Genomic DNA, 27,171 nt, shown 5'->3' with positions numbered 1-27,171 from the left:
CTTCCTGCTCCTCTGATGCTGCTTGGCCTGCTGTGTTCAACCAGCTCTACACCTTGTTATCTGAGCTTTTCCAGCAATTCTGTTTTTGTTCATGTGTACCAGCAGTTGGTTATCTGACTACAGGGAACTAGTGTAACATGTGTGAATGTTTTAAGGCATTCATTAACTTGTATGCATTTCTGTGCATATCATCATCACATTACAATCAAGCACAGTATTTCTTTTATTTATTCATTCATGGAATGGGGGCTTCGTGGGATGATATAAATATTGGCCCAGCCATAGTTGCCATTGAGAAAGTGTTGCTGTGCTACTTTCTTGAACTCCTGTAGTCTGTTTGATGTAGATACACCCAAAATATTGTTAGGGAGAGATTCTAGGATTCTGACCCAGTGGCACTGAAGAAATGGTGATATATTTCCAAGAAAGGATGGTCGGCACCTTCAAGATAATAAAATGTGAGGCTGGATGAACACAGCAGGCCAAGCAGCATCTCAGGAGCACAAAAGCTGACGTTTCGGGCCTAGACCCTTCATCAGAGAGGGGGATGGGGTGAGGGTTCCGGAATAAATAGGGAGAGAGGGGGAGGCGGACCGAAGATGGAGAGAAAAGAAGATAGGTGGAGAGAGTGTAGGTGGGGAGGTAGGGAGGGGATAGGTCAGTCCAGGGAAGACAGACAGGTCAAGGAGGTGGGATGAGGTTAGCAGGTAGATGGGGGTGCGGCTTGGGGTGGGAGGAAGGGATGGGTGAGAGGAAGAACAGGTTAGGGAGGCAGAGACAGGTTGGACTGATTTTGGGATGCAGTGGGTGGGGGGGAACTCTCCATCTTCGGTCCGCCTCCCCCTCTCTCCCTATTTATTCCAGTTCCCTCTCCCCATCCCCCTCTCTGATGAAGGGTCTAGGCCCGAAACGTCAGCTTTTGTGCTCCTGAGATGCTGCTTGGCCTGCTGTGTTCATCCAGCCTCACATTTTATTATCTTGGAATTCTCCAGCATCTGCAGTTCCCATTATCTATGGTCGGCACCTTGGAGGGTAACTTGCAGGTGGTAGGGATTGCCATTTATTTGCTGCCCTTATCCTTCCAGATGGTAGTGACCATTGGATTATGAGGTGCTGTCCAAGGTGCCTCGGTGAATTGTTGCAGTGAATCTTATAGTAGTACACACTGTTTCTAATGAGCATTTGTGGTGAAAGGAGTGCATTGGATATGATGCCAATCAAGTGGACTGCTTTGTCTTACATAGTGGTTTTGAATGTTGTTGGAGCTACATTCCTCCAGGCAAATGGAGACTATTCTGTCACACTCCTGACTTGCATCTTGCAGATGGTGGACAGGATTTGGAGAGGGTAGGGGTCCAGTTACTCATGGCAAGATTCCTACGTGTTAACCTGCTTTGGTAGCAATCATATTTATATGGATTATCCATATCAGTTTTTAGTTAATCGTAATCCCCCTGGATGTTATTAGTAGGAGATTCAGCTATGGCAATGCTGTTGAAGGTGAAGGGTCCATAGTTAGACACTCTGTTGATGTAAATCTGGCACTCCTTTAACTGATACAAGTTGCTTGTCAGTCTAAATCTGGATATTGTCCTGTCTTGTTGCATTTGGAATTCTTCAGTATGAGGAGTCGCAAATGGCGCTGAACATTGATGATTGCACAGTGAACATCTCCCCCATGACCTTATAATGGAGGAAAATTCATTGATGAAGCGGCTGAAGATGGGTGGGCCAAGCACAATACCCTGACGGACTTCTACAAAAGTATCCTGGAGCTGAGATGACCAACCTCCAACAATCACAACTATCTCCCTGTGTGACAGGCATCAACAGACATCCCCTTGATTCCCACTGACTCCAGTTTTGCTCAGGCTCCTTGATTCCACGTTATGTCAAATTCTGCCTTGATATCCAGGGCAGTTGCTCACACCTCCCTACCGAAGTTCACCTCTTTTATCTATTTTTGAACCAAGACTAAGGTGAGAAGCTGTGGTCCCTGGGGAACACAGATGGGTTGGTAAGAGCAGCTTGCTGATGAGCAAGTGCTGCTTGACAGCACTGTTTATGACACCTTCTATCACTTTATTGCTAATGGGACGATAATCGGCTGGGTTGGATTTGTCCTGCTTTGTGAGTACAGGACCCACCTGCGACATCCTCCCCATTGTTAGGTAAATGTTAATGTTGTAGCTGTACTTCAATAGCTCGGTTAGGCATATGGCAAGGTCGTTGACTTGCTCGCCGAGCTGGCTTTGTCTCATTCAGACCTTTCGTCATCATCCTGGGTGAGATCATCAGTGGAGCCTCCAATGAAACAATGTTATTCCGCTTGGAATTCATACTGCCCGGTTAGTTATGGTGAGTACTGTCATTTCTGGTTTTAATCTGTATGAGTTTGTTTGTGAGGTCCAATTCTACATGTTTGTTGATTGCATTATGGGTTGGGAACCATGCCTCTAGGAATTCCCATTCATGTCTATGTTTGGCTTCAGCTACAATGGTTACCTTGTCCCAGTTAAACTGATGGCCTTCGTTGTCTGAGTGTACCAATACTAAGGAGAGTTCATCCTGCCATTTTGTTGCAAGTTGATGTTCATGTATTCTGATGGCTAGTTTCCTTCTTGTCTGTCCAATGTTTGTGGCAGTCGTTGCATGTTATTTTGTAAACTATGTTGGTTCTGCATGTTGTGGGAATGGGGTCTTTAATCCTTGTGAGTGTTTGTTGTAGTGTGGCTGTGGTCTTGTGGACCACCATGATTCCTAGTGGTCGTTGGAGTCTTGTTGTCAGTTCTGATAGACTCCTGATAGAGCGCAGTATGGCCAGTGTGTTAGGGCGTACTGTGTCCTCCTGTTGTTGTCTGTTATGTAGGTGCCTGTGGACGAAGTTGTGGGGATATCCCGTTGATAGTGAGGATTTTCTGTAAGTGTTCTTCCTCTTTCCTGCATTGTTTTGGAGTATTGCTGTGTGTGTGGCCTGTTTAAATAGTGTTCTAATGCAGTTCTGTTTGTGGACAATGCCGTGGTTGCTGTGGAAGTTGAGGATTTAAACAGTGTGGGTTGCTTTTCTGTACACTAAGGGTTGGAAGTCCCAGTTAGTCAGTCATTCTACCTTAAAATCCAGAAACGGAAGTTGATTGTTATTTTCTTCTTCCCTTGTGAATTTAATCCCTGTGAATATGCTGTTGGTGAAATGGTGGGTCTCTTCTAATTTGTTGCGTTTAATAATGACAAATGTGTCACCCACATACTGGATCCACAGTTTAAACTGAATGTGGCGGAGGGTGGTGTGTTATAGTCTTTGCATGGCTGCTTCTGCAATGAGTCCTGAGTTGGGTGACTCCACTGGTGTACCATTGATCTGGATCACAAGTCTTCAGTATTATTCCAAGAATGTTGTCAGGCCCCAAAATTTTTACAGTATCCAGTGCCTTCAGCTGTTTCTCAATATGTGGAGGGAATCAAATTGATTGAAAACTGGCATCTATGTTGCTAGGGACCTCTAGAAGCAGCCAGGATTGATTATCCATTCAGTACATCTGGCTGGAAATTTATCAGCCTTAATCTTTTGCACTGAAGTGATGGGCTCTCCTGTCATTAAAAGATGTGAGTAGTGGTGGACACACGTCCCAGTCAGTTGTATATTTGTCCTCCATCATTTAGGGCTGGATATGGCAGGACTGCAGAGCTTTGAACTGATGCATTGGTTTTGGAATCACTCAACTTTGTCTATCACTCACTGCTTATGCTGTTTGGCACACAAGTCGTCCCAAATTGTAGCTTCACCAGGTCAAAACCTCATTTTAAGCTATGATGGTGTGGATGGTAGCATGTCCTCCTGCATTCTGTATTGAACCACACTTGATGGCTGTGGTAGAGTGGCGTTTGTACTGGGCCATGAGGGTTCAGACTGTGTTGGAGTGTAATTTTGCTGATGGATGCTGACGACCCCCCAAACAATGTACACTCTGTATCCTTGTCATCCTGAGTGCATCCTTCAACTGGTGTTCAACATGGAAGAGTACCTATTTGCATGCTGGTGGTTCAGACGGGGCATGGAAGGTTTGGTGGTAGGTAGTACTCAGCAGCCCATTTTGACCTGAGGCCATGAGATCTTGTGGGGTCTGAAATCATTGTCGAAGACTCCCAGGGTAAATCTCTTTTGACTGTATACCACGGTGAAGATACTTCTGCTGAGTGTCCTGCCAGTGGGCCGGGTGCGGCAATGTAAGGCCTGTTGTAAATCAGAAAATTAAAATCCATAACCCAAAGGGAATGCAGTATGCATGGATGGCTTCAGTCTACATATAGGTGCGGTAAATTGAATCTGAACCAATGCTCTGGGGTTATTTGCAAGACGTAGACTTGTGGCGATCAGGAATTGGGGAAATGAAGTCAAGGATCAATTCAGCCACGACTTAATTGCATGGTATACCAGACCTGAAAGCCAAGTGTGTATTTCTAGGCTAAGATATACCCACACTCTACATTGAGTGAGGACAGACAAATTGAAAGTAGCATCGGTTTACTCAATTACACGCTACGTGCTGAAACAATATGAATTAGACAGTATAAACATTGAAAGGGATAATATAATCTGCTGTTGGAGAAAGGAGGATTTCTCCATATCAATCAGTGAAGAAAATGAAAGGCAGACTTCTCTTTAATTGTATCAAGCAGCATTGAAACTAAGAAGCCTGCATAATTACTCTTTTAGATCAGATCTCCTATTTCAATGACAATAAGAACAGAAGATGCTAAGAATACTCAGCAGGTCTGCCTGCATCTGCAGAGAGAGAAAAAAAAAACAGGTTAAAACTGTGGGTTCTGTAATTTGATTTGTCTCCAACCTGTTCTTTCCACAAATGATGCCAGACATTCTGTGTACTTTCCAGCAGTTTCTGATTTAATTTCAGATTTCCAGTACAGTATTTTGCTTGCAATGAATATACTCCTGTTAAATAGGTTACATTTTTGCTGTTTCCTCAAACATTTTTTCCAAAAAGAAACACAATATGAACACACTATTGGAATGGATAATTCTGCTGCTGTAGGAGGTAAAATGCATGAAACTGACTTGCATTTCATATAGAAACTACCGAACATGACATGGCATTGGTGGCTCACACATTGGGGTAGAAATTAAGTCTGCGTTTGTTTTTAACCTTAGGTTCATGGGGCCTCAGCTACATATTTGGCATGAGCTTTCTGCATTAGCTTGATCTCCATAGGCAGCTCAGACCATCAGACACCATCTGCCCACCACCCCCCCTCCCCATCATGGTATGATCCAGGAAGATAGGTGGAACAGAAAATACTAGCATTTCTATATATTCTGCTGACTATCACAGTTCCTGCAGATCCATGTTTATCCACCTAGGTCTACTTGGATCGAGGAGTAGAGCAGTCTGCATGAGCCAAATGGCCTGATCCTTCCTCTAGATCTTACAGTCTTATGGTCTTCAGAATCTGTTTTTAGCTGATGACTCTAAGATCCACTGAAGTTGGTAGGTTCAAACAGTTTTTTTTAAAAGGGACCCTCTATCACATAGTTGTGCTTCAATTTTGCACAATAATCTCATTGGTGGGTCTTTATCAAAAGCTTTCAGACAGTCCAATTATACCACATCCACTTATCTATATAGAACAGGAGTAGGTCATTTAGCTCACTGAGTTTGCTCCACTATTTAATCTGATCATGGCTGACTGAATACTCATTGCCCAATACCCACACTATTCTTATAAACCACTACACCATTGGTAATCAACTATTAACATTTACAGAGCTTCTTCAGTGCTTGGGTCAAGAATTCCAAAGATCATAAACCTGGGCATAATAAAATGTTATCACCTTCTCCTAAATGGCATCACCCTTATTTGTGATTGTGCCCCAACGGTACTGGACTCCCCAACCAGGAGAAACATCTTACCTACATCAATTTAATCTCTTTAAATATTTTGTAGGTTTCAATGAGATCAACTCATTGCTTGATGCTCTTAAAAAACGCAGACCCTATTTTACCAGTTGCATCCTCAAAAACCTCCAGTGGTTTTGCCTTTCCATTTTATAAAGGAAATGGCGGCTCAGTGCTTAGCACTGCTACCTCACAGCGTCAGGAACCTGGGGTCGATACCACCCTCAGGCAACTGTCTGTGTGGAGTTTGCACACTCTCCCCATGTCTGTGTGGGTTTCCTCCCACAGTCCAAAGATGTGCAAGCTAGGTGGATTGGCCATTCTACAGTGCCCAGGGATGTTTAGGTCAGGTGGGTTAGACATGGGAAATGCGAGGGTAGGGAAATGAGTCTGGGTGGGATGCACTTTGGAGGGTCAGTGTTGATTTGTTGGGCCAAATGGCCTGTTTCCACACTGGAGGGATTCTATGAAATTTATGTTGACTTTATGTAATCCCACTGGCGTTTTCCTAGTGCTTCTTATCCTATGCTTCACAATTGACTGCAGTATTTTCCTCACTACAGCCCGTAATTCCATAATTTCTTTGTTTTTCCCTTTCTTAAATAGTGGGGTTGCATCTTCCACTCTCCGGTTGGCCAGAATTCACAAAACTTCGAAAGGAGACATGCAACACACCCATTAACTGCATGGCCACCTCGTTTCGTCCCATAGAACGCAGAGTTTGGCTTTGAAAATGCCCAATAGTTTATGTGTTGGACTGTTGTTGATATTAAACATGTCAGTAAAACTGCATGAAGTTAGACTGACAGCAGACAAGGCACTATGGCTACTGCCAAGAAATATGGTTTAGAGTTGCTAGAATGGACACAACGGTAGCGGTAGTCAGGTACCATGAGAGGAACTATTTTCTAATTTGATTTCACAGACAAATGGAGGCAACAACTGAGTTTTGCCACCCACTGAGCAACCCAGGACAAGACATCCCCGCACTACCTGCGGCTGGGAAGATAACTCTGGTCATAGGTTTTAACCATCATTGTCGCCAGTTAACAATGGGCTGACACCAGGGTAACTAAAATGACATTTGTCCTTCAACTACTAAATTCTGATTATTTTGTGATGAACCCTTGTCCTCCCAACTCAGTAATGTGTCATGGTGACTGCGTTTCTTATCCTTAGTCTTCTAGTATCATCCATCGCTTGGTGGTCCAGTACAAGTTTGTGAAATTCACTTAGGTGGGACAATGTCAGGTGGGTAACTAACTGATAGAGCACAGAACACAGAACAGTACAAGCCCTTCAGATCACAATGTTATGCCGACCTATTATCCTGCTAAGATCAATCTACCCTGTACACCCTGCATTTTACTATCCTCCATGTGCCTATCCTAGAGTCGTTTAGAAGTCTCTAAAGTATCTGACTCCACTACCACTGCCGGCAGCACATTCTGCATGCCCACCACTCTCTGTGTAAAGAACCTACCTTTAACATCTCCCCTATTCCTTACTCCAATCACCTTAAAATTATGCCCCCTCGTATTAGTCATTCCTGCCCTGGGGAAAAGTCTCTTGACTATCCACTCTATCTATGCCTCTCACCATCTTGTACACCTCTGTCAAGTCACCTCTCCAAGTCTTCTCTCCAATGAGAAAAGCCCTAGCTCTCTCAACCTTTCCTTGTAAGACCTGCCCTCCAGTCCAGGCAGCATCCTGGTAAACCTCCTCTGCACGCTGTCTAAAGCTTCCACATCCTTCCTGTAATGAGGCGACCAGAACTGAACACAATATTCCGAATGTGGTCTAACCAGGGTTCCTCAAGCTTGCAGCTCTTAAACTCAATGCCCCTGCCAATGAAAGCCAACACACCATACGCCTTCTTTACAGTCCTATCAACTTGGGTAGCAATTTTGAGGGATCTATGAACATGGACCCCAAGATCCCTCTGTTCCTACACACTGCCAAGAATCTTACAATTAACCCTGTATTCTCATTCAAATTTGACCTTCCAAAATGAATCACTTCACATTTTTCTGAGTTGAATTCCATCTGCCACTTCTTTGTCCAGCTCTGCATCCTGTCAATGTCCTGTTGCAACTTACAACAGCCCTCCATGCTGTCCACAATTCCACCAACCTTCCTGTCATCAACAAACTTACTAACACACCCTTCCACTTCCTCATCCAAGTCATCTATAAAGATCACAAAGAGCAGAGGCCCCAGAACAGATCCCTACGGAACATCACCGGTGAACAATCTCCAGGCTGAATGTTTTCCATCTACTTCCACCCTTTGTCTTCCATTGGGCAGACAGTTTTGTATCCAGACAGCCAAATGTCCTTGAATCCCATGCCTCCTTACTTTCTGATGGAATCTTGTGATACTCCGCAATACTGGTGTAAAAATGAGTGTGCACATAATTATGTTTAAAAATGCTAAACATAGGCTTCAGACCTCAGTGTCTCACACTCATTGCCTGTCAAATATAGAAAAGGGCAGATAACTAAGGAATATAAGCACTTTGCAATATTTCTCTTCCTCGTTATTACATGCTGTTGTTTTTAGCCAAAGATACTGTATAAACGGGGATAAGGTGGCAGAAGTAGGTAGGGTACAAGGGTCGGGGGGCATTTTTTTACTGTGATTATGTGGTGATCCAGATTGCAGCCACGTCAAAGAACAAAGGCTATGGATTTCTGCAGGAACTTGAACTGGAAGTTAGTGAGGAGATTGTTTGAACATGCATCACTGATTGCACTATTTAACTCACTTATCGAGAGATTGGACGAAGATTAATTAGCAATATTTCCATTGGGAGTATCGGAGAATCTGTTTCTTCAAGTTCCTAACTCTCCTGCCAGTTTTGTCACTGTTTCCTGCTCATTTGTGCATTACAAATAAATGAAAAGTATCGATTTATTTCTGGCAGCGAGAACCTACCTTTGGGCAAAGCAATGATGGAATGGAACCATCTCAATTAATCATTAATTAGTTCCACCTTCACAATTTTGGTGATAGTGCTAGCACGTTCCTATGACTAGATAGAAGGCTGTAGATGTAAGTTCTGATTGTACAGTCCCTGGAAATGCTTACAGCAGAGATCAGTCATGCGAAACCTGAAAGAATGTTTATTGCTGAACTGAAATCTGCAAAGAACAAGTTAATTGTTGGTGAAAAGTATTCAATCTGATTTGAATATGTAAAAGGAATCACAATACAAGAAATTTTTATTCAGGTCACATTGTATTCCCATTAGAATTAATCTTCAATGGATATCCGACAATGGCAGAACTTGTAAACCATGCTTTCTTCAAAATTTGTGTTGCACAAAAAATGCACTATGCGATATATTTTCATTTCAGAAGGATTACTTTGATGCTCTTAATCTCAGTTCTGGATAAGGGGAGAGTGGATGTGCTGGAGTGTAGGAACAAGGACAGATGCATATGTGAACTGTAAGAATAATCAGAGGCTGTGGAATAAAAACTTTTTGATGAGTTCCTGGAAAATAAAAATCTACAGTGGTTGCTTTAGCCATTAAGAGTGCATAAAAATAAAACTGCTTTCTCATATTCAAGTTCTATAAATCACAAAAACATAGAAAGTAGGGGGAAATAGGACATTCCGCACTTTAACCCTGCTCTATCATTCAGTATGATCATGGCTGATCATCCAACTCAGAACCCTCTTTCCACTTTCACCCCATAACTTTTGAAATCTTAAGCCCTAAGAACTGTATCTAATTCCGTCCAGAAAACAAACAAATCAATCTAAATGCATTAAAACAAATGAACTAAATAGCATCAAAAGACTTCCACTGAATCCTAATAGACAATACAATTGGGATATTACCTATCAGTTCCAAGAAATACATTGCCCATTATCAGTCACAAAAGCTTCCCAGTAAAAACAAAAGTGGGGGAAGAGAGAACATTACCAGTGCTAAGCCTGCTACATAGGTCCAATGGGTCTAATTAAACAGCACATCACTTTACAACAAAGCTCTGCCTGCAATCAACTTGCATGCCTAATAAAGTCTAGCATTTAATGTGATTCCATGAGCTGATAGCATTTGCTGAATAATCCCAAGTTTGCTAAGAACTACACTACCAATTTAAGATTTTTGGTCAGGCTCACTTATCTTTCCTAGAAGCTACACATATTCAAACATAGTAAAAAGGAACATAAAACCAGAAGAACTGCAGATGCTGTAAATCAGGAACAAAAATAGAATTTGCTGGAAAAGCTCAGCAGGTCTAGCAATATCTGTGAAGGAAAAAAAGATTGAATGTTTCGGGTCTGGTGACCCTTCCTCAGAACTTTCAGAACAAAGTGTTGTTGTTGTAAAAAATTACATGTCTGGGCACTTTTTTGGATTAAACAGAAGCACAGTGAACAATTGTTTTGTAGGACATTCCACAAGGCTGAACCATCACCAGAGTTGATTTGCAGTCTAATTTGTTGTTCTTTTTGAAATTTGGCATTCTTGCATCTGTCTTCATCAATGCAGGACAAAAAGCTTTAACACCATGATTCTTCAATCAGCAATACCTAAATCAATGATATTTGCTTTTTGAGCTGACAAATGAGTTACACAATTAGTGATTTCTTTTTTATCCCCCAGTGTTTCAAAACTGTACATTTTTTTACAAAGTGATGAGATAGTTATAGTTATGGTAAATCATTGTAATTCTCAGAAATTACAATGAATGACACTTTAAAAATCTGGGCAGTTGTCAAACAAATTTGCCTGTCTCCTAATTTCAGCAAATTTTAGAAAAAATTGATTATTTTGTGATGCATGCTAGGATTTGATGGGCATGGAAGTACTGAATAATGGAAATGAAACTGGCCTATCCACACTGCATGAGTAATAGTAGCGGTGGAGATAAAATTCAATCACATTAAATCGTAATTTGCAACAGATCATTCTGAAAGCACCGACCATCTAAAGGCTCATTTTACCACTGTCCTAAAAGACTAGATTCTTTCCATTAAACCTGTTGCAGAATCCTCTCTGCTCAGCTTGGCTTACCCAAATCTGACTCAAATGACTGCCACTGCTGTACATTGTACAGACAAACTGCATTTTTCAAAAGAACTTTGTGAGATCTATTCAATGCACCAGGTCTTAATACAATTTGTTTACAATCCAGGCAATCTTTATTACAGACAAGTAAAAAGCCAATTAGGCAACAATGACACCAGAGCCATTTCAATCTTCTGCAAGAAAACATCCAGCTAATGATTGATATGTGCTCAGAAAGAAAAGTAGCTACAGTGCCCAAGGTAACAAAGTGTGGAGCTGGATGAACACAGCAGGCCAAGCAGCATCTTAGGAGCACAAAAGCTGACGTTTGGTTCTGCTCCTAAGATGCTGCTTGGCCTGCTGTGTTCATCCAGCTCCACACTTTGTTATCAGAGATAATGGGAACTGCAGATGCTGGAGAATTCCAAGCTAATAAAATGTGAGGCTGGATGAACACAGCAGGCCAAGCAGCATCTCAGGAGCACAAAAGCTGGAGCTTTTGTGCTCCTGAGATGCTGCTTGGCCTGCTGTGTTCATCCAGCCTCACATTTTATTACCACACTTTGTTATCTTGGATTCTCCAGCATCTGCAGTTCCCATTATCACTGATCACAGTGCCCAAGGTAGTGGCTACACTGCTGTGCTCAGGAGTAGATTATGAGTGGTAGATACAATGGTGGAGTGTGTAGTACAAGCTCCAGTTTGGTTGTCCTTATTGCTCAAATGGCAACAAGGAACCAAAGTAAACTCTGCAGAAAATAAGAAGAGAAAGACATGTAATAAAGGTACCAAACATGAGAGTATAAGGCTGACACAAAAAAGGACATATAATATACAGTTTGACAAACACAGAAATTAAGAGTTGGAAACATATCCAGGTTCTGAATTTACCTGCATTGGAATTTCACAGACATCGATTCCTCCTTCACTGGAATGAAACCAGGTCAATTGTCCAATTAGAGCAGAAGATAGGCTCTTGAAGTTCAAAGGTCATTCCAGCTTCAGAGGGAAAATAGACTCCGGTGCAGTGTAGGTAAAGATGGGGGTGCTTCTATATAAAAATGTCTATACAACAACTTTTCTAAAGATGTAATTAGGAATGAAAAGAAAAGCATCCATTCCAAAAGGAGAGCAGGGCACAGCTCTGCCCCTTCTAAAGTTGATAAGCTCATTCAGATCCCCTTAGCCTTAGATGTTCAAAATCTCTAGCCCATTAAGTCTCTCTTTATCATTGAATCACTCAAGCCTAGGCAACTTCCTAGTCGTTCTCTGTATCTTCTCTAGTGCAATCACATCCTTTCTATAATGTGACAACCAGAACTGTGTGCAGTACTCCTGCTGTGGCCACACCAACATCCTACACAGTTCCATCATAACCTTCCTAATGTTGTATACACTACCTTGATCAATAAGGGCATGCATCCCATTTGACTTCTTAACCACCTTTTCTACCTGTCCTGCTGCCTTCGAGGATCTATGGACAAGCAGACCAAGAACACTCTGGTCCTCTGTACTTCCTGCGATCCAGCATGTTATCTGTTGTTTTGCTTGTCCTTCCAAAAATGCATCACTTGACACTTTTCAGAATTAAATTCCATTTGCCACTGTTCAGTCCATCTCACTAGCCTGTCGATATTATTCTATGTCCAAGGATTTCCTCCTTACCATAATATCAATTTTCATGTCATCTGCAGACTTACAGGTCATAGCTCCCATATTCAAGTCCAGATTACCAATGTATGTAACAACTGCACTATGCTCAACCACACACACCTAATCACCTCCTCGTAAAATTCAAACAATTGGTTAGAAATTGCTGCCCTGAAAAATGCCATGTTGATTATTCCTGAAATGTGTAACTTGGAAAGGAACTTGGAGATAAAGTATTCCTTGGGTCTATCTTTCTATGTGGTAGAGATCATTGGTTTGTAAATTGCTGTTGAGGAAGCTTTAATATTGCAGTATATTCCATAGATAGTAAGAAGATTGCAGCTATGTACTCTTGTGGTGTGAAAAGTTAATGTTAAACATGCTGCAGCAGACTTTTTCTCTGATTATGATCATTAGTCAATTAAGAAAACTGAAACACTGTTCTACATATAATGGTCTTTTCCATTATGTGACAAGAGAGGTGGTATGAAAAGGGTCTAGAAAATATTACTATACTTTCAAGCAAAACAAAGGAATACAGAAGCAATGATCACATGCCTTTCCTAATTTCTCAAGCCGTTCTGCACAAAGCTTGCACTCCTTCGCATTTCTCAAACACTTCATTGACAGTTTCAGCACTTTGCACTCCAGGTAAGTCTTGGCCAACTGGAGGTATTCAATCTGAATTTCCCTGGAAAGAGTAAAGCAATACTTTGTCCATCTATACTGTAAACACACTTCCTTTTTTGTGGAAGAAATGCTTCAGTAACTCAAAACATGGAAAGGGGATGCATCCCAAATCCATATTATTTCTTTCAACTGCATATTGATGAGTGTCTACACACCAAAACCGAGGTGTTGATCTAGCAAATCATTTATCAGTCACTTATCATTTTACCTGATTTTATAAGGCTGTGTGACCAAAATTTGACAGAGGTGTTGTTTCAGATCTTGACCTGGTTGGTCTCCGGATGCATTTCCCAAGCTTCCTTGGTGTTTCTGAAATCTGGTACCTCCTCCCTCCCTTGTATTACTACGGTGACAACCTCAGCTCCCAGCAACATGCTCAACTGTTTCGTAAGGCAAAGGGATTTCCAAAGACCAAAATACAATGTGAGGAACAAGGAATTTTGCTTCAAGGTTGTGAGAACTGAAACAACAACCACATCAGGAAGAATGAGAGGAATAAAGAGCAGGTACGAGTGCCCAAATGGAAAACAACAATGGATTTGAAAAGCTAAAGCAGAACTCAACAAAATAGCAAAAGCACTGAAGAAGATTTCCAGTCCACATTCCTGCCTGGCATTCCCCAGTTCAAAAGCACCCATTCAAAACAGTACTGAACCAATCTACTAACAAAGTCATCAACCTGGAATATCATCTTCCCTCTCTATACAAGCTGTCAGGCCTGTGTTTATTTCTAATATTTTCTGGTTTTATTTCAGATTTCTAGCACTTGCGGTATTTTCCCTTTTGTACTACCAAAGGACTTGGGTGAGCTATGCAATTTATGTCTAGCCTTGCTTCAAAAATGCATTGGGTTGCAAGTAAAATGATTCCTGCACTGCTTAAACTGGATAACCATGTTTCTGCATACAGAAGATTGATCCTTTTCTGAAGGCAACAAAGATACATGAGTGAGGACCTTCACCTCAGGACATCTCCGGAGGAAATGTCTGGACTACCAGAAATCTAATACAAGAACGTTTTTCTAATTTGATCTTATTTTGATAATGCTATGGAACAGTTTACAAACAGTTCATTCTTGGACAGGTAGAGACACAAAAAGGAAGAGAAAAAGAGAAACTAAGAAGAGCAACGTAAGTTGTAATACACCCAAAAAAAAACTGCTCATTCAATAAAAAAAAGCATGAAAATTGTCTGATGTGCATCACCAGTAAATCAATTAAGTTATTCAATATACATCTGCGCCAAACTCCATGCGCAACATTTAAGTATTATATGGATTATCAATTATTTTGGAAATAATTCTCAATCACACATGAATGCTGAGTTACATGCAATTTCTATTTAATTTTAAGAGACATGCACCAATTGACTCATGCAGAGGACAAAAACTGTCACAGGCTATATGAATAGCAATTTGTATCCCCTGTTCTCATGCTGATTTCACATCCTTTTGCTCACTTTCTTTAAAATACCTATTTAATCACAAAAGAACTTGACAGGCACTGCCTCAATTATTTGTTGTGGGAGTTCTAAATTCAACATCACCTTTTAGTTCCAAACTCTACAATGACTGGAAACAATCTGTTTCCATCTAGCCTCGAAAAGCTCAGCAGGTCTGGCAGCATAATATGAAGAAAAACCAGAGTTAACGTTTCAGGCCCAGTGACCCTTCCTCAGAACTGATGGTAACTGGGAAAACATCGGTTTATATGCAGAAGATTGGGTGGTGGGGGGCGGGGGGGGGTAAGGAGTGAACAGTAGGTGAGGATACAGCCCAAAGATAGAAAAGAGCAGTTGGATAGACGACGGAGTGGATAATGATCTGGCTGGGAGGGTGAATAGTTGTTAATGGATACTGTTAGTGACTAACAACAGGTTGTATGTAATAGCAGGCTATGTGGTTACAAGGCCTGGTGTGTGAGGTAGGGGGCTGGGACATGGGAGAATTCAGGCTCTAAAATTATTGAATTCGATATTGAGTCTGGAGGCTGCAGGGTCCCAAAGTGGAAAATGAGGTGTTGATCTTCAGCTTGCATTGAGCTTTGCTGGAACACTGCAGCAAGCCTGAGGCACAGATGTTGGCCAGGGAACAGGGTGGTTGTTAAAGTGGCAGGCAACAGGTAGTTCAAGGTCTTTTCTGTGAGCAGAACGTAGATGTTCTGCAAAGCGGTCGTCCAGTCTGTGCATTGCTTCCCCAATGGAGAGGGGGCCACATTGTGAACAGCAAATGCAGTAGACTAGATTCTGGGAAGTGCAGGTGAAGTGGTGGAAGGTATGTTTGAGCCCTTGGATACTTGGGAGGGAGGAGGTAAATGGGCAGGTATTGCGCCTTCGCTGGTTACAGAAGAAGGTGCCGTGGATCTGTGGGGAGTGTTGGGGGTGAAGGAAGTGTGAATCAGGGTGTCCTGGAGGAATGGTCCCTGCAGAAAGCAGACAAGAGAGGGGAGGGGAATGTTTGGCAGGTGACAGCATCTCACTGGAGGTGGCAGAAATGGCGTCTGATGGTCTTCTGGATGTGGATGACAAGGCGAAGACTATCACTGTTGCAGGAGGGAAGAGAGGGGATGAGGGCGGAAGTGCAGGTGATGGGTCAGATCTGGCTGAGGGCCCTGTTGACAATGGAGCTGGAGAATCCTTGGTTGAGGAAGAAGGTGGACATTTCGGAGGCTCCCTTGTCGAAGTTGGCCTCATCTGAACATATGCGGTGGAGACACAGGAACTGAGAGAATGGGATGGAATCTTTACAGGAAGTGGGATGTGAGGGTGTATAGTCCAGCTAGCTGTGGGAGTCAGTAGGTTTGTAATGGATATTAGTGACCAGTCTATCCCAAGAAATGGAAACAGATGTTGAGGAAGGGAAGGGAGGGTCAGAGATAGACCAGGTGAAAGTGAGGGCAGGGTGGAAATTGGAAGCAAAATCGATGAACTTTTCCAATTCCAGATGAGCGAGGGAAGCAGCACCGATGATATTGTTGATATATCGGAGAAGGAGTTGTGGGTGGGGGCCAGAATAGGACTGGAACAAGGAATGTTCCATGTACCCCACGAAGAGACAGGCATAACTAGGGCCCACGCGGGTACCCATGGCAACCCCTCTTACCTGAAGAAAATGAGAGGAGTCGAAAGAGAAGTTGTTGAGGGTGAGGACAAGCTCAGCCAAGTGGAGGAGGGTGGTGGGTGGGGATGGTTCAGGTCTTTGCTCCAGGAAGAAGCGGAGAGCACTATCACCGTCCTGGTGGGGAATGGACGTGTAAACGGATTGCATGTCCATGGTGAAGAGGAGGTGGCTGGAACCAGGTAAACTGGAAGTTTTGAAACCGGCGTAAGGCGTCAGAGAATCATGTGCGTATGTAGGTAGGGATTGGATCGGGGGCAGGGGGCGGGAGAAGACTGAGTCAAGGTAGGAAGAGATGAGCTCTGTGGGGTGGAGGCAGGCTGTAACAATGGGGCTGCCTGCATAGTCCTGTTTGTGGATTTTTGGAAGGAGGTAGAAGTGAGTTGTGTGGGGCTGGGGGGCTATTAGCTTGGAAGCAGAAGGGGGGGAGATCATCAGATGAAATGAGATCAGTTACTGTAATAGATACAATGACCTGATGTGCCATGGTGGGGGTCATGGTCCAGGGGAAGATAGGAGGGGGTATCTGAGAGCTGGCACTCATTCTCTGCAATGTAGAGGTCAGTACACCAGACTACGACAGCACCACCCTTCTGGGCAGGCTTAATAACAAACTCAGGGTTAGATCTAAGCACATGGTGTGCAGTCAGTTCAGAGGGAGGTAGATTGGATTTGCTGAGGGGGGCAGAGAAATTGAGACGACTAATATCACATTAACAATTCTCATTGAACACATCGAGTGCAGGTAAAAGGCCAGACGGAGGGGTCCAGGTGGAGGGAGAGTGTTGGACATGGGTGAAGATGTCCGTGGGACAGGGAGAGGACCCTGGTCCGAAGAAATGAGTACAGAGGCCATGATGGCAGAAGATGAGTTTGGTCTTACGTTGTGCTCAAAATTCATAAAGGTGGGGACGTAGAGGAATAAAGCCAAGACCTTTGCTGAGTACTCAACATTCAGCATCAGAGAGCAGAAGGTTAGGAGGGATGGTGAATATCTGACAGGAGGTGGGGTTAGGAGAGGGGGTGGAGTCAAAGGGAAGGGGAGGAGAGAAAGGTTCCAGGGGGCCATGGGTATCACTGAGTTGTTGCATTCTGTGGGCGTTAATGTCCGAAACAAAAAGAAAAAGTTTCACGTTAGCCTGCGAATGAGCTGGAGGGTGAAGTGGAACTGCGGAGTGGTGCAGCCTTGAGCCAGCATGATGCGATGCTGTTGGAAAGAGAGGCCGAGAGTGTACATGTGATGCACTGTGGATCTCAGGGTGCGGCGAGAGCAGCTGTCTGTGGAATGTTGAACATCACAGAGATATCTATGATCCTGGGAGGATTCAAAACATGAGGGATGAAACTTCAGTTGGAATCCACGTGGGGTGAGTCTGAGCCAGAGACAGTCACTGAGGAATGTGATATAGCTGTAGAAATGAGTTATAGCAAATACCTGGTCAAAAACCAGTTAAATTAATGTTGGTGGACAAGAAGGAAGATTGGAATGGAAAAGCCTTGGCTCTCTCATGTCCGAGCCCCCTGCCCCACACATCAGGCCTTGATATTACATAGCCTGCCATTACACACTATCTATTGTCAGTCACTAACAGTCTCCATTAACAACTATACACCCTCCTAGCCAGATCGTTATCAAATCCTTTGACAATCCAACTGCTCTCCTCTCTCTTTGGGCTCTATCCCCACCTGGCATTTCCTTATCCAGCACCCCCACAAATAAACTGGCATTCTCCTAGCTACCATCAGTTCTGAGGAAGAGTCACTGGACCTGAAATGTTAACTCTCATTTTTCCTCACTGATGTTGCCAGACCATCTGTTTTTTTTTAGAGATAATGGGAACTGCAGATGCTGGAGAATTCCAAGATAATAAAATGTGAGGCTGGATGAACACAGCAGGCCAAGCAGCATCTCAGGAGCACAAAAGCTGACGTTTCGGGCCTAGACCCTTCATCAGAGAGTTCTCTGATGAAGGGTCTAGGCCCGAAACGTCAGCTTTTGTGCTCCTGAGATGCTGCTTGGCCTGCTGTGTTCATCCAGCCTCACATTTTATTATCTTGGAAAGCTCAAATTGTATATTGCTACAGAATGGAGCATCAGCTTACAACATCTGGAATGGTTTCCTGCAGAGAGATGAAAGGAACCGTTTAAAAAAACAAATGTCTCTCCACGGTGCCTCCAAGTATTATAAATGCTGAATACACTTTTTGCACCCGAGCAGCGCGCAGGGATTTGTCCAGCTGAAGTAACTATCTGATCTATTCAATAAATCATCCCGAATTAATATTTATCTAGCAAAGTGTTGCTCAGAAACTAGACATTTTCTTCAGCAATTCTTCTCAGGTACAGTGATCATTTGACTGACATATTTTTATACTTTCCAACCTTTCCCTCTCAGGCCATGTTATTGGAAAGTAGAACTTAGGGTGGCTATTTCCTTCTGCTACTTCCCCTGAGTAATCAAAGTTTGTGGACAATTGTCCCACAGACTTCCCATAATAAAATATCTCATAGCCACTCTTGGCCATGCTCTCATTTTACACATAACGTTCGAGGAGGATCATAGGCACTAGCAAAGAATCAGGGAGTAGCACTCTACTCCTCTTTTCTCTACTTCTGAACTGAGTTCGAAAGTCCTGGAGGGTTAACTCTACGACTCATCTCCAGGACTCTTCGTCTGAAAAGCCATCAGTTTCGATTCAAAACATTAACTGTGTTTCTCTTTGCATAGGTGCAACCAGCTTTGCTGAGACCGGACTTGCTGAGCTTCTCTAACACTTTGTTTTTATTTCAGACCTCTGACATCTGCAGAAACTTACAACACGGATGAAAATAGGTTTAATACTGGCTTTTAAGAGGAGACTCATTCCACACTTCAAAAGGAATGTTTTTAGGGGTGGATAGCCCTTGCTAAGAGCTAGCACAAATACAGGACACCACATGTCCCCCTTTATGCTTGATCCCAGGACATCACTGCAGGAGCTCCTCAGGAAAGTGCATTAAGCCCAAATACCATCATAACATTTCATAAATAACGTGCACCCCATCATAAGATCTGATGTGCAGATGTCCAATAATGATTTCATGATGTTCAGCACTGTTCATGATACCTCAGGCAGTGAAACAGTCCATGTCCAAATGCAGCGAGACTTGAACTACATTCATATTCTGAAGAAGGGTCCTGATCCGAAATGCCAGCTTTCCTGCCTCTCTGAGGCTGCCTGGTTTGCTGAGTTTCTCCAGCTCCACCCTGTGTTATCTCAGACTCCAGCATCGGCAGTTATTGCTATCCCTGAACTACATTAAGCTTTGAGCTGATTAGTGGCAAGAAACATTTACTCCACATAACTGTTAAGCTATGACAACAGAGAATGTAAGCATTGCCCCTTGACATCCAACAGTATTATCACTGTTGAAACACTCACTATCGACATCCTGGAGGACTCCACTGACCAGAAACTAAGCTGGACTAACCATGTAAATACTTTGGCTGCAGAAGTCAGCCAGAGACAGCATTTAACGGACCTCACCTCCATAGCCTGTCTTTCAGCTTCAAGTCAGGAATGTGATGCAAGGCTATCTTGCAAGAAGAAGTGCAGCTCCAAAAACACTCAAAAAGATCTGTCAGCGTCCAGGACACAGCAGTGTGCTTGATCCACCAAATTAAGTATTCGCTCGCTAAACAGTGAGCATTAATAACAAAGATAATTGGAACTGCAGATGCTGGAGAATCCAAGATAACAAAGTGTCGAGCTGGAATAACACAGCAGGCCAAGCAGCATCTTAGGAGCACAAAAGCTGATGTTTTGGGCCCAAAACGTCAGCGCAGTAGCAACAGAGTTTACCATTACAAGACGCCCTGCAGCAACTCACAAAGGCACCTTTGACAACACCATGCAAACATGCAACTTTCACTACCTAAATAGGCAAGAACTTCAGATGCATGGAAACAAAGCTACCTGCAAATTCCCTTCTAAGTTGAATATATTCTGACTTTGAACTATATTGTCCTTTTTCCAGTGTTGCTGGATCAAGTTCCCAGGACTCTGGTCCTAACAGCACTGTGGATGTATCTGCATCACATGGACTGCAACCGTTCAAATGGCTGTTCGCCACCAACTTCTCAGGGCAATTAGGGACGGGCAACAAAGGCTGTCCCAGATTCTATGAAAGAATGAAGAGAACATGATTCAATGATTCTGCGATTCCAGTTTAGCTGCTCATAGAGTCATAGCATTGTACGGCACGGGAACTGACCCAACTTGTCTATGCTGTCCAGATATCTCAAATTAATCATAGAGCTGAAAGAACTGGGGATGGTGTAAATCAGAAACAAAAATAGGAATTGCTGAAAAGGCTCAGCAAGCCTGGCAACATCTGTGAAGAGAAATCAGAGTTAATGTTTCAGTTCCAGTGACCATTCCAGCAACTTCTATGTTTGTTTCTAAATTAATCTCGTCCAATTTGCCAGCATTTGGCCCATATCACTCTAAAACTTTCCTATTTGTGTATCCATCTAGATGCCTTTTAAATGTTTTAATTGTACCGGCCTCCACCACTTCCTCTAAGAGCTCATGCCCTACACGCACCACCCTCTGAATGAAGAGGTTGCCCCGGGGGCCCCTCTTCAATCCTTCCCCTCTCACCTCGAACCAATGCCTCCTAGTTTTGGACTCCTCTACCCTGGGAAATGTACCTTGGCTATTCACCCAAACAATGCCCGTCATGACTTTATAAACTTCTATAAGGTCACCCCTCAACCTCCAACACTCCAGGGAAAATAGCGCCTGCCTATTCAGCCTCTCTCTATAGCGCAAACCCTTCAGGTCTGGCACCATCCTTATAAATCTTTCTGAACACTTTCAAGTTTAACACCATCTTTCTGTAGCGGGGAGACCAGAATTGCAGTATTCCAAAAGTGGCCTAACCAATATCTTGTACAGCCACAACATGACATCCCAACTCCTATATTCAATGCACTGACCAATAAAGCCAAGTGTACTAAATGCCTCTTCACTACCCTGTCTACCTGTGACTCAACATTCAACTCCTCCAAAAGATATGCATCTTTACACTATTTGTTCATCATTGAAAAATTTCACAGAACACGTTAATTGATGTGACAACTAAGAATGTCTGGATAACAAAGTGTGGAGCTGGATGAACACAGCAGGCCAAGCAGCATCTTAGGAGCACCCAAGCTGACGTTTCAGGCCTAGACCCTTCATCAGAAAAGGGGGATGGGAAGAGGGCTCCGAAATAAATAGGGAGAGAGGGGGAGGTGGATCGAAGATGGACAGAGGAGAAGGTAGGTGGAGAGGAGACAAGAGAGTTGCAGTGGGATAGAGATCCTCTGAGGGTGGTCCGGAGGGAGGAGGGCAACTTCTTCAGGTTAGGCATCCTGGAAGAGGCTTCGCAGTGAGGTTAAAATTCCCATTATCTTTGATCACAATTTTAACCTCACTGCAAAGCCTCTTCCAGGATGGCCCGAAACGTCGGCTTTTGTGCTCCGAAGATGCTGCTTGGGCTGCTGTGTTCATCCAGCTCCACACTTTGTTATCTCCGATTCTCCAGCGTCTGCAGTTCCCGTTATCTAAGAATGTCTGGACATTCACATTTCATGCATTATGAAAAACTGTAGTAAAGCATAAGCCAGCAGGGTGCACCAAATTCAAATTCGAAGTGTGAAATGAAGGTTCTAAACATGTATTTTCATACCTGGGAAATAAGGGCGAAATAAATGATAGCATCATCTGTGGGTTAGCATGTATCACCATGATTACTGATGGTTCCACTGGCTTGGCCACAGGCACCAAAACAGTGGCTCAGTGGTAAGCACTGCTGCCTCACAGCACCAGGGATCTGGGTTTGATTCCACCCTCGGGTGACTGTCTCTGTGGAGTTTGCACATACTCCCCGTGTCTGCATGGGTTTCCTCCAGGTGCTCCAGGTCCAAAGATATGCAGGTTAGGCAGATTGGCTGTGCTTAAATTGCCCGGAGTGTTCAGGGATGTGTAGAATAGGTGGGGTTATGGGGGACGGGCCTGGGTGAGAGACTCTGAGGGTCACTATGGACTTGTTGGGCTGAAGGGCCAGTTTTCACACTGTAGGGATTCTCTCCTCTGAAAAACCAGAACACCACTTCATATGAGAGATAATGGGAACTGCAGATGCTGGAGATTCCAAGATAATAAAATGTGAGGCTGGATGAACACAGCAGGCCAAGCAGCATCTCAGGAGCACAAAAGCTGACGTTTCGGGCCTAGACCCTTCATCAGAGAGGGGGATGGGGGGAGGGAACTGGAATAAATAGGGAGAGAGGGGGAGGCGGACCGAAGATGGAGAGTAAAGAAGATAGGTGGAGAGGGTGTAGGTGGGGAGGTAGGGAGGGGATAGGTCAGTCCAGGGAAGACGGACAGGTCAAGGAGGTGGGATGAGGTTAGTAGGTAGCTGGGGGTGCGGCTTGGGGTGGGAGGAAGGGATGGGTGAGAGGAAGAACCGGTTAGGGAGGCAGAGACAGGTTGGACTGGTTTTGGGATGCAGTGGGTGGGGGGGAAGAGCTGGGCTGGTTGTGTGGTGCAGTGGGGGGAGGGGATGAACTGGGCTGGTTTAGGGATGCAGTGGGGGAAGGGGAGATTTTGAAACTGGTGAAGTCCACATTGATACCATATGGCTGCACCACTTCATATGCTGTACTTGTGGAGGAACCTGTGTTCTCACCAATTAGTCCCTCAGTCATTAGTAAAATGCATTAGGTGAAGCTACACTATCCCCAACAAGATTTAATTTGCTGTGCATTTTATCATCTTAAACAAACATGGGAATATCAACAAGTAAGATCATCCTTGCTTCAACATCATTTGAATCCATAGTTTGTAAGTTCCAGACCTGTTGAAAAAGTGTTGTCTGGCATTTGTTAAATATGTAACCATATTGATCTTAAAACTAATGATGAGGAAGCCAAGTTACCTAGGTGTGTTAAAGGCTCTGTAACAAAAGTACTTTAAAAGCAAGAATAAAAAGGGCAGATTCAAGAGTATTAATTCTGAAACACAGAGTTAGGAGAAAACAAAGGTCTGGTTCTCAACGGCGGGTCTGAAATAAAAGACTGAATGCATGCTAAAAATAGCTGTAATGACGATTGAGATTCCATATTTATACCCAGATATTAAAATGAATCATGCTGCATTTCATGAATAGCAACCTTAGATATTTATTCAGGATCAAACTCAAAATGCTTACTGGCTTTTGATCTTTCGTCATTTTTGAATGCAAGTTCGTGATTTTCTAAAATGCCACGCAAGTTCAATCACTCAATTTTACCTCAATGCAATAAAATTATGCTACCTCTTAACAAACAGACTCTCACACCCTAGGTGAAAGAAACAAATGATGCAGATGTTATGGGGCTTTTAGATTAAAATTCAGAAGCAATAATAAATTCAACAAACTGTTAAATTAAGCAAATGAATTTCTTTTTTACATAGAGACTACAGGGTTACAAGGCTCAAACTAATCCATCTCACTTGTTGGGGAGACTACTGCTGGGTATTGACACAGCTAAAGCAGAAACACTCCTCAACATAAATGACACTGAGAATCCAAAGTGGAGAGAGGCAGAGCAGATTAAAATGTATTTAAGCTCAGGGTTCCAGCTCTGGACAGTGAGAACTGTTGTCCCAGCGTGTCTGGCAGGTCGGTTGCGAGGAACGTTCACTGAGTAGCTAAGACGCATCAACCCTGATAGGAGGCAATACTGGAATGCAGGCCCTCTTTCCATATCCTACCGACCCTCCAACTCAATTCAAAGATAAAAATGCAGCTTGCAAAAATCAACTTGCATTCGTTCAAATTGTATTCTTGATTCAGTTCGGTACATTTACAGTGTCAATCCCCACTTGAAATGCAGAGAGCTTCATCAGGTATTAAGCTTCCAAAATCACTTAAGAAATTGGGTCGAACTTATTAAATAACTTATACAATACATAGCACCAAATAGTTAATGTGGTGGAACTATGATACAGACAGCTTTGGAGGGATGGGGAGGGGGTTGGATGGTGAGGGGTGAGCTCTCTCTCTCTCTCTCTCTCACCTATCCTAGGAGCTGAAGCTCCCGGTGGCTCCGGGTCGTACCTGCCCCCACGGAAGGGCTCGAAGGCGGCGCACACGTAGCCGTGTCCGTCCCTCAGCTCGGCCAGAGAGCCGATAGCACGGCCGCCCCGGGGGCTGTACAGGCGCCTGACGCCGTTAGGCAGCGGGACCCAGCGGCTGAGCTCGGCCAGCAGGGCTTCCAGCGAGAGGTAGCGGCGGGCTGGGATCCGCACCGCCTTGCCCCTGAACGAGCGGTCTCCGTTCTTGTAGAAGGTGATCAGGCGGGGCCGCTGCCCGCGCTCCTGGAGCTCCAGCCTGGACATGATGCACCGTGCAGCCCCCCAGCAATTCTCCCGACCACCGTGCAGGGTCCACACGCTCTCCCAAACCTCCACATAAAACTCGATCGCTGGCACAAGCTCTGGGATGGGCTATTCCCGGAGAAAAACAAAAAAAAACCACATACAAGCTCTGGGGCTGCACTGAGTTAACTTTCTGTCTTGGTTCTCTCTCTCTCTCTCTCTGTAAACTTTGCAGCCGCACAGCCGCTTTCCCACAATGTGTCTCACAGCACTGCAGCGGAATGGATGAAATGGGTCGTGCACAATCGCCCTGTTCTGGTCATTTTCGCTTCGTGAAAGTTGCCAAGTTTTTTTTTGTTCCTGCCCTGTGCCAGTGAACTTCTCAAATCTCGAATTTTCACTTCTTTTTATTCCCAAAACAAAAACCTCTGATGCTGCTTGGCCTGCTGTGTTCATCCAGCTCCACACCTTGTTATCCCAGGTTCTCCCACATCTGCAGTTCCTACTGTCTCTGAAACTCTCGTCTCCTGTCGCTTCCGAAAACCTTTTATACACGGGGGGTGGGAGTATGTCACCAACTTTCACGCTTTCATTTCAAGTGGTCCTCATGCTCCATTGAGGGCTTGCGACTGGAAAACATGGAACTTGCAAATGTGACCTGTATCCAGCGAGAGGCTACAGCCTCCGCCGCTGCTCTCTCATTCACCCCCAGAGCACGATTTGGTGCGAAATCGTGCAGCCCTCTCTCCCTCCCCGAATTAGCATCGCCAGAAAACCACTTGTTTGCTGTCCCAGCGTCGATGTTTGAACGTTGCTGCCAGGGTAACGGATAATAGGGTCAGAGAGAACATTTTTTAGTTGGGTTGGCTGTAAGAGAAACACACATTTCCCTGGGGGCCGAGTCAGATAAACCCCCTCCCCACTGTAACACATCCAATACCACACCGAGAGGCTCGTTACTGTAACTAACTGAAAAGGACCAAATAAAAAACCGGAAGAGCTGCGGACGCTGTAAATCGGGAACAAAAACAAAGTTGCTGGAAAAGCTCAGCAGGTTCGGCAGCATCTGTGAAGGAAAAAAAGTTAACGTTTCGGGCCTGATGACCCTTCCTCAGAACGGAGGAATCGAGGAAATGTAATCACATTTCAATTCTGATTGTCAGTTATCATGACAATGTGTTAGCATTTCAGTAGTGGATGGCTGATCAAAGTGATTTTTTAAAAAAAATGAACATAGTGCTGCCTTGCTTGTGGACCGCTGGAGTCTGTTCCAAATTGCCAGTTGCCCATATTTCCCTTTCTGACAGTCTATCCACCCACATTTTACCCATCACTCATGTCGTTAGTTATTTTTATTAAGTCATGGGACGCTGCAATGGCTGAAAAAGCAATGCATTAATTATCTACCCCTAATTGCCTTCGATCAGGTAAACCATTGTGCTTTGAGTTGTGTTAGGCAGAGGCTGTATAATTTTGACCTAACAACAGTAAAACAACAATTTTGAAACAAAAAATGCACATTGTATATCCATGGACCTGCTGCTATGTTGTTCAATGTGTTAACAGTTCCCAAATTTGGATTAGAGAGCTCAGACGAGCCAGGAGGAGACATGAGAAGTTGTTGGCGGATAGGATCAGGGTAAACCCTAAGGCTTTCTATAGGTATTTAAGGAATAAAAGAATGACGAAAGTAAGATTAGGCCCAATCAAGGATAGTAGTGGTAAGTTGTGTGTGGAGTCAGATGAGATAGGGGAAGCGCTAAATGAATATTTTTCAACAGTATTCACTCTAGAAAACGACAATGTTGTCGAGGACAATACTGAGATACAGGCTACTAGACTAGGTGGGATTGAGGTTCACACGGAAGAGGTATTAGAAATCCTTCAGAAGGTGAAGATAGATAAGTCCCCTGGGCCAGATGGGATTTATCCTCGGATCCTCTGGGAAGCCAGGCAGGAGATTGCCGAGCCTTTGGCATTGATCTTTAACTCATCATTGTCTACAGGAATAGTGCCAGATGACTGGAGGATAGCAAGTGTGGTTCCCCTGTTCAAGAAGGGGAGTAGAGACAACCCTGGTAATTATAGACCAGTGAGCCTTACCTCAGTTGTTGGTAAAGTGTTGGAAAAGGTTATAAGGGATAGGATTTATAATCATCTAGAAAAGAATAAATTGATTAGGGATAGTCAGCACGGTTTTGTGAAGGGAAGGTCGTGCCTCAGAAACCTTATTGAGTTCTTTGAGAAGGTGACCAAACAGGCACATGAGAGTAAACCGGTTGATGTGGTGTATATGGATTTCAGCAAGGCGTTTGATAAGGTTCCCCACAATAAGCTATTGTACAAAATGCGGAGGAATGGAATTGTGGGAGATATAGCAGTTTGGA

The 27,171-nt window shown here is 43.8% G+C and overlaps 1 protein-coding gene across 1 annotated transcript in view; it reads right to left on the bottom strand.

Annotated features, from left to right (window-relative positions):
* The window catches only part of dclk3 (doublecortin-like kinase 3), a 43,194-nt gene extending 18,675 nt beyond the window's left edge, over nt 1-24,519 (bottom strand). The window contains exon 1 of the mRNA XM_048528734.2: nt 24,484-24,519. The gene's annotated coding sequence lies outside the window, so the exon portion shown is untranslated. The remainder of the gene's footprint in view (nt 1-24,483) is intronic.
* Nucleotides 24,520-27,171: the final 2,652 nt, after the last annotated feature.

The sequence above is a fragment of the Stegostoma tigrinum genome, chromosome 5, assembly GCF_030684315.1.
Source record: "Stegostoma tigrinum isolate sSteTig4 chromosome 5, sSteTig4.hap1, whole genome shotgun sequence".
NCBI classification, from domain to species: domain Eukaryota; kingdom Metazoa; phylum Chordata; class Chondrichthyes; order Orectolobiformes; family Stegostomatidae; genus Stegostoma; species Stegostoma tigrinum.
This window is presented reverse-complemented; position numbering and strand designations above follow the sequence as displayed.